The sequence below is a fragment of the Piliocolobus tephrosceles genome, chromosome 13 (genome assembly GCF_002776525.5).
Source record: "Piliocolobus tephrosceles isolate RC106 chromosome 13, ASM277652v3, whole genome shotgun sequence".
NCBI classification, from domain to species: Eukaryota; Metazoa; Chordata; class Mammalia; order Primates; family Cercopithecidae; genus Piliocolobus; species Piliocolobus tephrosceles.
Window position 1 is genome coordinate 3,103,521 of NC_045446.1, and position 8,437 is coordinate 3,111,957.

Sequence of the window (8,437 nt, forward strand, 5' to 3'; positions counted from 1 at the left end):
GGGGTTTCTCCTATCTCGGAATAGAACAAATGTACAATCAGGTTTTATACCGAGACATTCAGTTCCCAGAGGCGGGCAGGAGGCAGAGGCCTTCCTCTTATCTCAACTGGCTTTTCTCTTTTACTAATCCTCCTCAGCACAGACCCTTCACGGGTGTCCGGCTGGAGGACGGTCAGGTCTTTCCCATCCCATGAGGCCGTATCTCAGGCTATCACGTGGACAATATTGGACAACACCCGGCTTTCCAGGGCAGAGGTCCCTGCGGCTTTCCACAGTGCATTGTGCCCCTGGTTACTTGAGAATGGAGAATGGCGATGACTTTTCCCAAGCATACTGCCTGTAAACATTTTGTTAACACGGCACATCCTGCACAACCCTAGATCTCTTAAACCTTGATTCCATGTAACACATGTTTTTGTGAGCTCAAGGTTGGGGCAAAATTACAGATTAACAGCATCTCAGGGCAAAGCAATTGTTCAGGGTACAGGTCAAAATGGAGTTTCTTCTGTCTTCCCTTTCTTTTTTTTTTTTGAGACAGAGTCTCACTGTGTCGCCCAGTCTGGAGTGCAGTGGCCGGATCTCAGCTCACTGCAAGCTCCGCCTCCCGGGTTTACGCCATTCTCCTGCCTCAGCCTCCCGAGTATCTGGGACTACAGGCGCCCACCACCTCACCCGGCTAGTTTTTTGTAGTTTTTTTAGTAGAGACGGGGTTTCACCGTGTTAGCCAGGATGGTCTCGATCTCCTGACCTCGTGATCCACCTGTCTCGGCCTCCCAAAGTGCTGGGATTACAGGCTTGAGCCACCGCGCCCAGCCATGTCTTCCCTTTCTACACAGACACAGCAACAGCCTGATCTCTCTTTCTTTTCCCTACATATGTGTATATATAATATATGTGTATGTGTAAAATATAATACATAATTTTCCAGTATTTGATTTGCCTTATTATCTGGACTTCTTTTTATAGGGAAACGTTTTTGATTTTGAAGTGCAATTTAACATTTTTTTCTTTGACAGTTAGTGCTTTCTTGTGACCTTTTTGAAAAGTCTCTTTCCGCTGGGCACGGTGGCTCACGCCTGTCATCCCAGCACTTTGGGAGGCTGAGGCAGTCGGATCAAGAGGTCAGGAGATCGAGACCGTCCTGGTTAACACAGTGAAACCCCATCTCTACTAAAAATACAAAAATTTACCCAGGCGTGGTGGCCTGCAGTCCCAGCTACTCAGGAGGCTGAGGCAGGAGAATGGTGTGAACCCGGGAGGTGGAGCTTGCAGTGAACCGAGATCGCGCCACTGCACTCCAGCCTGGGTGACAGAGTAAGACTCCTTCTCAAAAAAAAAAAAAAAAAAAAAGAAAGAAAAAAAAAAAGAAAACTCTCTTTCCTAGCTTTTCCTCTAGAAGCATTAGAGTTTTGGTTTCTATATTTAGTTCTATGACGGATCTCAAGCTAATTTTTTTGTGTCACGTGAGGTAGGAGTTGAGATCCATTTTTTCACATTTTCATCCCATTGTTTCAGCAGCATTTGATAAAAAGACTGTCGTGGCCAGGCGCAGTGGCTCACGCCTGTAATCCAGGCACTTTGGGAGGCCGAGCAGGGAAGATAATGTGAGGTCAGGAGCTCGAGACCAGCCTGGCCAGCATGGCAAAACCCCATCTCTACTAAAAACACAAAAATTAGCCGGGCGTGGTGGTGGGCACCTGTAATTCCAGCTACTCAGAAGGCTGAGGCAGGAGGATCGCTTGAACCCAGGGAGTGGAGGTTGCAGTAAGCCAAGATTGTGGCACTGCACTCCAGCCTGGGTGACAAAGCACGACTCCATCTCAAAACAAACAAACAAACAAACAAACAAACAAACAAACAAAGGTGGTTCTCCTGTAATACCAGCACTTTGGGAGGCCTACATAGGCAAATCACATGAGGTCGTGAGTTCGAGACCAGCCTGACCAACACGGAGACACCCCCATCTCTTCTAAAAATACAAAATTAGCTGGGCGTGGTGGCACATGCCTGTAATCCCAGCTACTTGGGAAGCTGAGGCAGAAGAATCGCTTGGACCTGGGAAGTGGAGGCTGCAGTGAGCCGAGATCATGCCATTGCACTCCAGCCTGGGCAACAAGAGCGAAACTCCATCTCAAAAGTAAATAAATAAATAAATAAATAAATAAATAAATAAATAAATAAACCAACCAACCAACCAACCAACCATTCTTATCCCACTGGAATCACTGATGTTTTTAATGAGAATCGGCCGACACTATGGCGAGTTTTTTCCTGTGTCCTGCTCTGCGGTTTGTATGCTGCTTTCTAATGCAAACACAGCGTCACTGTGACATTATGGGAGATTTTGAAGACAAGTATTGTGAGACTTCAAACTTCATTCTTCTTTTATAGATTACTTTTTTTCAATTCCTTTGCTTTTCCAACGAAATTTTAGAACCAACTTGATCATCTCAACAACAAAAACATAGATGGATATGGAGGTACATAGATGATAGATAGATAGATAGATAGATAGATAGATAGATACATATATACATACATAGATGATTCTGAAGAATTGGACTACGTAATTACAGAGGCTGAGCAGCTCCACAGTCTGCTGTGAGCTGACGGTGTCCCCTGCTTGCTTCAGGACTGAATCTGGTTCCCCGATCACTCTGACCAGAGATTCATGCTAAGATGCTCCCTTGGTGGCCACTCCACACCCAGCCAGCATCTCTAGGCTCCATGCAGGGTCTCCCTATGCTCATTATCCAAGATTCCTGGGGGCGGGAAACCATCAGGTCTTGAAAACATTCACTAGCAGCAGTGGTGCATGCCTGCAGTACCAACTACTCAAGAGACTGAGGCAGGAGGATCCCTTGAGCCCAGGAGTTCAAGACCAACCTGGGCAACACAGTGAGACTCTACCTCTATTGAAAAAAAAAAAAGAGGAAGAAGAGAGAGAGAGAGAAAAAATCATAAACAAGTAAACAAGCTGACCATGTCTTTTATTTATTTATTTATTTATTTATTTATTTATTTATTTATTTGAGACAGAGTCTCACTCTGTCACCCAGGTTGGAGTGTGGTGGTGCAATCACAGCTCGCTGCAGCCTCAACCTCCCAGGCTCAAGAGATTCTTCCACCTCAGCCTCCCCATTAGCTAGAAATGCAGGTGTGCACCACCATGCCCAGCTAATTTTTTTTTATTTTTCTGTAGAGACAGGGTCTTGCTATGTCACCCAGGCTTGTCTTGAACTCCTGAGCTAAAGTGTTCCTTCTTCCTTAACCTCCCAAAGAACTGGGATTACAGGAGTGAGCCACCATGCTCAGCCCAGGCTGACCACTTCTGAAAGTGTTCTCCACTCAAGCAGCTCATTTACTTAATGATATCACTTATTCCCACACACCCCCTCCCAGATCTCTTCCACGTCTTTGGAAAACCAGCTCTCCTAAATAAATTTTCCACAGTCGTATTTACAATGCAAATTGTAAGTAAAATTGCAATGCTTGCAAAAAAAGAAATGTAGGATTCTGTGATGTCGATGAAAGTGACGTTGGAGAACCTCTGGTGGGAGCCAGGCAAGGCCACCGCAGTGAAGATCAGGCAGTTCACCCTGAAAGAGAAGCTGGCCAAGGAGAAAAGATAGGGGCCTCCCAACGGGGTGGGTTGACCTCAAAGAGAGGCGTTCATGAAGGATGAGAAGGAGCTCAGTTGTTTTTGCAATGTGACTCCCTTCAGCATCATTCTGTAATGGTCAACTGTGAAATGAAGGATGTTGCAGCAGGCAATCCTATGATTTTATCAAAAAATTATGCATGAAATATCCAACATTAGATTTTCTCTTTGTTGATTTCATGGAGAGTTACAATTGTGTCCTACATCTTGCTAACTATCACGTGTCATCTGTTCATTATTAAGGAAGGTTTTGGTTTTCTTTTGCTTTCTCTTCTACCCCCCACACCCCAAGCACAGACAGCATTGGTTCTGTTGGGCCTATTTCCAATGGATGGCTGGCAGCAGGCTTTTCTCTGGTGCCCGTTACTGAGGTAGGGAGGCCGTCTTTGATCTGCAGGTCACTGGGTCCTTCCTGGGCCAAACACCTCCCCTTGTTCCCTGGAGAAATCTCTTCATCACATACCAAGACATGAATTTACCCACGGGAGCCACAGGCCAAGCAAAGAGAACGCCCAGTAAGCCATGGAGGGAGAAGTTTTCAGCATCTTCTTCTGGACCCACTGACCCCACAGCAGCCCCTCCCGCCCCACTGGCCAGGCTGGATGCAGCCACCAACTCCCTACCTGCAGTGTGGTCCGCCCTCATGGAGTCTCATCAAAGTGTACCCTTAAAGAGGGTTCCTTTCATTTCAGCTTTAATTGTCCTTTGCTGCTCAAAGGCCTTCTAAGTGTTATCATTTACCAGGCAGAGCTGAGAACTCTGTAGCTCCCCAGATTTCCCCAGGCTTTCTAGAACTTTCCTCCTGGCTGGCAAAACCAGCCGGTTCTTTCGAGCTCACCCTGTTCTTGTGAGGTTTTGATAAATGCAGCCACAACAACCCACGCAGGAGGGGCATTGTGTTTTCTGAACTCTTCCCTCAGGGATACACGATCTGGGACAGTCTTACCAAATCCATAATAACTGCCTTTCTTGCCTCTGATAACTTTCCTTTCCACCCACCTCCTGACCAATAAACCGAGGTCTCAATGCTATGTTTTTGTTCTGGTTGGTTTCTGGGTCAGCCAGGATGGACCAATTATGCTGCCCACACAAACCACCTCCACGTTTCAGTGACTTCACACGACACAGGCTTGCTTCTTGTTCACCTCGCAGGCCACACTGCACGTCAGCTGGTGACTCTGCTCTGTGCTTCGTCACTCTGGGACTCAGTCGGAAGCAGCAGCCACTGCTTGGAACATTAGTGGTCATGGTAGGAGAAGAAAGAGAGAATTCAGAAAACTGCAGCAGGTGCTTCAAATTTCTTCCCACTGAGGCAAGCAAATCACATGGTCACACTTGACTTAGGGCTCATGGAAGGGCCACTCTACCCCCTGCCATCTGACCTGTTCCCAGAAGGACAGGAGAACCAGGATGCCTATCAATAGCCCTAATTACCACCCCGTTCTGTGCTCTGTGTGGCAACACTGCCAGTCCTGCAGATGGGCTTTGGCTAAATGAGCTTAAAATTTTCTTTTTAACTCTAACATATGCATTTAAGGTTATACATTTTCCACTGATTTGGCTGCATGCAGTAAATCTGGTAGCCCCATTATTTCATTAGGGGTTACAAAATGCTAAGTTTCTAATTCTATGATTTCTTCTTTATTTATAAACTAGAATACTTCCTCTAATTTTGTTACCATAAGATAAAGTTTGTCTACCAGAGATAGAATAAGTGCCTGATTATTTTCCTTTACTTAGTCATCTTCAAAATAATGCATTGATTCCTAGAATCCTCTAAAGGCAACTAAGTTTTACAGTTTGCATTGTATCTGTATTATTATTTTTTGTATATGATGACTCACTCCTAGTTTAAACATATTTGATGTGTATCAGTCCAGTTAAGAAATTGGTGTTCAGATTGTCCTAAGTCTGTCTACAGAGAGTTTCTCCAAGTTTGCCTCTTACCTTTTTTTTTTTTTTTTTTTTTTTTTTTTTAACACAGAGTTTTGCTCTTGCTGCTCAGGCTGGAGTGCAATGGCACCATCTCAGATCACTGCAATCTTTGCCTCCCAGGTTCAAAGGATTCTCCTGCCTCAGCCTCCCAAGTAGCTGGGATTACAGGCATGCACCACCACACCTGGCTAATTTCTTGTATTTAGTAGAGACAGGGTTTCACCATGTTGGTCAGGTTGGTCTCCAACTCCTGACCTCAAGTGATCCACTCACCTCAGCCTCCCAATGTGCTGGGATTACAGGCGTGAGCCACCTTGCCCAGCTGACTCTTTAGTTCTTTTGATGTGACTGCATTAGTCTTAGTTATTATCTCTGCTTTCTAGGATGACAAGATGTTCTAGATTTACCTTGTTCACTTCCAGCCCATTCACTAGAAAAGCCAGGTTCCATGGAGATACAATAAATAGCATTTGAAGACAACAGTCTTGGTGCTAGGCGTGTTCACTGCTACAGGCTGGCTCATTGTTTCTGAGTCTTTCAGTGGAGGAGGAAACTATTTTTATTTGGATAAAATACATCATGATTTCATATCGATATGCCTAATTCAAATTCAGGATGACAAGGTTTTTACTTAACCTCATCAGTTCCACACCAAAATTTCTAGTTCTGATACCAACCTAATTTATACATTTGCTTTTTCCATACAACATTCACAGCAGGATATCAACCACACTACTGCTGCCACCATGACTTCTAAAAACAGCTTAGGAATTTTATTGTAGTGTTCTTTCTATGCTTAGGACATATCCCACCAATAAATTGCTGTGTTTCCAAATAACTTGAAATAATTCAACTCTATTAATATTGCCTTTTTTTTTTTTTTTGACGGAGTCTTGCTCTGTCACCCAGGATGGAGTGCAGTGGCACAATCTCGACTCACCGCAACCTCTGCCTCCCAGGTTCAAGCCATTCTCCTGCCTCAGCCTCCCAAGTAGCTGGGATTACAGGCACGTGCCACCACACTCAGCTAATTTTTATATTTTTAGTAGAGACAGGGTTTCACCATGTTGGCCAGGCAGGTCTCAAACTCCTAACCTCAAATGATCTGCCTGCCTTGGCCTCCCAAAGTGCTGGGATTATAGGCATGAGCCACCAAGCTCAGCCCTTTCAGAATTCTTTTTTTTTTTTTTTTTTGTGTTTTTGAGGCGGAGCCTCGCTCTGTCCCCCGGGCTAGAGTGCAGTGGCCGGATCTCTGCTCACTGCAAGCTCCGCCTCCCGGGTTTACGCCATTCTCCTGCCTCAGCCTCCCGAGTAGCTGGGACTACAGGCGCCCGCCACCTCGCCCGGCTAGTTTTTGTATTTTTAGTAGAGACAGGGTTTCACCGTGTTAGCCAGGATGGTCTCGATCTCCTGACCTCGTGATCCGCCCGTCTCGGCCTCCCAAAGTGCTGAGATTACAGGCTTGAGCCACCGTGCCCGGCCCTCAGAATTCTTAAAAGGCAATATTGGCTTGGTGTTAGGAGTGTTTATTTACAGAGGTAACAGGCTGTGTAACAACAAAGGCAATCAGAGTAAGTTGGTTACAAAAACTTCCCGCAGGAAGATGGCAGAGGTCTGGAGCAGGGAAAGAAGGCAAGTCTGAACTCCCCAGTTTTCAACAGCCTCTTCTGCTTCTGTGGCCCTGGTCTGAGGAACAGTCCTGTCTCCATCAGATCAATAGCTGGAAAGATCTAGGAAGAGAAGGGTTCTGAGGAAAGAGGGGTCAGCCGGGAAGGAGATGAGAGGCAGAGACAGCCAGGCCCATCCTAGCACCTTCCGCCAACATCACCATCAGACCCACACAGTCCGAAATACAAGAACAAAAAAACAATAGCCATTGCCATAGTAATGACGCCAAACAACAGAGAAGTCAGCAACCTATGTGTTTCAGTTTGTCGGCATGGTATTTTTATTAGTTTGCAACTTTTCCTTTAAGATAAAGCAGAGTGTTGGACTTGCAAAGGGACTCCAAGGAAGCCTCTTAAACACCCACCTTGTTGCAGGAGGGACGCTCACGCCCAGCTGCTTCCAGCTGGAAAAGACAGGACTGCAAGTGGGTTCAGGAGCTCAGGCCTCTGAATAGACAAGCAAAGGCAAGGCCAGCAGGCGAGGGGTGATTCAACTGCAATTGCAGTTGACTTGGCAAGAGAATTTGTTAGGAGAGACAATGGACATTAATTAGGGGGGACTCTCCTTAGGAAAAGGCAGCCAGATATGGCTTCATCTTATAGTGAGGAATAGACTCTGGGTAGTGGTTTGGGGCTCAACAATGAAGGACAGGTCACAGCTTCAGAATATGGGGTTAGCAGGACTCACATGAGGCCTGAGTCCAGAGCCTCAGATCTTGCACTGGCAGCACACGGGGACACAGCAGCTAGACTGGGAGCAGCAGGGTTTGCAGCAGCTGGACTGGCAGCAGGATGACCCACAGCCTGAGGAGCAACAGCAGGGCTTACAGCAGCTAGACTGGGAGCAGCAGGGCTTACAGCAGTTGGACTGGCAGCAGGATGACCCACAGCCTGAGGAGCAGCAGGGTTTGCAGCAGCTGGACTGGCAGCAGGATGACCCACAGCCTGAGGAGCAGCAGGGCTTACAGCAACTGCGCTGGGAGCAACCACAAGAACCACAGACCCCCTTAGAACCCCCACAAGAGCCACAGCCCCCCTTGGAGCCCCCACAGGAGCCACAGCCCCCCTTGGAGCCCCCACAGGAGCCACAGACAGAACAGGAACAGGCTGGCACACAGCAGCACACGGGCTTGCAGCAGCAGACAGGCACACAGCAGCTGGAGCCACAGCCCCC

At 46.8% G+C, this 8,437-nt stretch overlaps 1 pseudogene; it reads left to right on the top strand.

The window, feature by feature from the left end:
- Window positions 1-6,656: 6,656 nt before the first annotated feature.
- Window positions 6,657-8,437, top strand: part of LOC111522445 — an 11,326-nt pseudogene continuing 9,545 nt past the window's right edge.